The sequence below is a fragment of the Dreissena polymorpha genome, chromosome 1 (genome assembly GCF_020536995.1).
Source record: "Dreissena polymorpha isolate Duluth1 chromosome 1, UMN_Dpol_1.0, whole genome shotgun sequence".
NCBI lineage: Eukaryota > Metazoa > Mollusca > Bivalvia > Myida > Dreissenidae > Dreissena > Dreissena polymorpha.
Genome location: NC_068355.1, coordinates 141,251,682 through 141,254,279, shown reverse-complemented (window position 1 = coordinate 141,254,279; position 2,598 = coordinate 141,251,682).

Here is a 2,598-nt window from a genome sequence, read left to right as displayed (position 1 = left end):
AGCAACTCATCATTTTACATGACTGTCCCAGTCCTCTAAGCCGAGCGGGACTGTCTTTTTATTAGGATCCGAGTTAGTGTTTGTGTGTCATATGAATAGATATTGTTGCAGGAAATTAAAATGATCCGTAAAGCAAAATTGTGTCTTTGTGTGGTATGAATGAATCTGCACTTAAACTAAATTTAGATACACATCATACATGCATGATATACATGCTGGCGAATGCGAATGTTGATATTCAAATGCATTATTTTTCTCTTTCCGGGATATTGTTTTAGTATGTTGATGCTGCATTAACAAAATTAATAAGTGTATATGAAGTGAAAACACCAAAAACAAACAATGGTTTATTTCGAATTTCATGAAACTTGGTCAGAAGATTTGTCCCAATTATATCTTGGATGAGTAAGAAAATGGTTCCAGTTGCTTCAAAAACATTGCTGCCAGGTGATGGGGCATTTTTCCTCATATGGCTTTAGTAAAAACTTGTTAACACAATAATATTGCTCATTGGGTCATTGTCGACCTAAAATGGCTTGAAGTCAACCTGGGGTGACTAGTAGCCGATTCATGTCACCCTGGGGTGACTTTAAGCCGATTCTAGTCACCCTGTCGGCTTGAAATCACTTCAGGGTGACATGAATCCGCTTGAAGTCACCCTAGGGTGACAAGAATCGGCTCCTGGTCACCCCCGGGTGACTTCAAGTCATTTCAGGTTGACAATGACCCTATGCGATATATACTCATTGGGCCATTGTCGACCTAAAGTGGCTTGAAGTCACCCGGGGTGACTAGAAGCCAATACATGTCACCCTGGAGTGACTCAAGCCGATTCTAGTCACCCGGTCAGCTTGAAGTCACCCCAGGGTGATAAGAATCGGCTTCTAGTCACCTCTGGGTGACTTCAAGCCATTTCAGGTCAACAATGACCCAATGAACAATAATATTCACATTTATTGTCAAATCTTCATGAAACTTGGTCAGAACATTTGTTCTAGCAATATCTTGTATGAGTATGAAAATGGTTATGGCCTGTTCATAAACATGACTCCCAGGGGGCGGGGAATTTATCCTTATATGGCTTAAGTAAATCCTTGTTAGCACTCTAAAAACTACATGTATAGTTCACTCTCAATTAAACTTAGTCAGCAGAACATTTGTTCTAATGATATCTTGGGCTGCTCAGAACAGGTCAGTTCCTTAGTATCTTATGTGATTGATTTGGGTCTTTCAAGCCCTTTTATTTCTAAATCAATTTTATAATTTGCTTGTATAACATGTTTCATATTAGAAAAACTAAATAAGAAATTCATGTGTTATGTTGACATTATTTTTATGCCCCCAAAGGAGGGCATATAGTGATCGCACTGTCTTGTCAGTCTGTCAGTCACACTTTTTTTTAAAATGCTCATAACTTCTATGTCGCTTTAGATGTAACCTTAATATTTGGTATGCATGTGTATATGGACAAGGCCTTTCCATACACACACAAATTTTGAGCCCTTTGACCTTGACCTTAGGGTTCGTGTACTGTTTAGGTTTCAAAATCTGCATTTAGGTTTCGAAAAATGCACATTACTTCTATGTCGCTTCAGATGTAATCTTCATATTTGGTATGCATATGTATATGGACAAGGCATTACTATACACTCACAAAATTTGACCCCTTTGACCTTGACCTTGAACTTAGGGTCCACGTTAAGGTTTCGAAATTTGCGTTAAGGTTTCGAAAAATGCTCATAACTTCTATGTCGCTTCAGATGTAACCTTCATATTTGGTATGCATGTGTATATGGACAAGGCCTTTCCATAAGCACACAATTTGATCTTGACCTTGAACTTAGGGTCTGCGTTTAGGTTTGAAAATCTGCGTTTAGGTTTAAAAAAATGCTCATTAGTATTATCAAAGCATTTTTCTGAGGCATATGTCATCCTATGGAGACAGCTCTTGTTAGATTGATTTAAGGTGTAATGGAGACAGCTCTTGTTAGATTGATTTAAGGTGTAATGGAGACAGCTCTTGTTAGATTGATTTAAGGTGTAATGGAGACAGCTCTTGTTAGATTGATTTAAGGTGTAATGGAGACAGCTCTTGTTAGATTGATTTAAGGTGTAATGGAGACAGCTCTTGTTAGATTGATTTAAGGTGTAATGGAGACAGCTCTTGTTAGATTGATTTAAGGTGTAATGGAGACAGCTCTTGTTAGATTGATTTAAGGTGTATATGATACATTCTGACTTAGGTAGTGATTGCTTTTTATTTCATACATGGGAACAAATGGGTAAACTAACATTAATAATCATATTTATTACATAAGCACTTAAATAAAACCGCAGATTTTAACAAACAATGGTAAGCATACTAATGTATGTGTATAGTGTTCATATTAATATTACTGAATAACGAAAATAATATAAAAAAATATGTTTTAACTTTAAGTCATGTAACAAAAGAATATTTATTGTTATCAATATATAAACTTTTATCGTCTGTGCCTAAAATACTTCCCCAATGCACTCTGGAATTGAATGTTTTGTACCAAATAGCAAAAACGCGTGCACATGCATGAAGCGGGTTTACATAAAATAAATACTCCG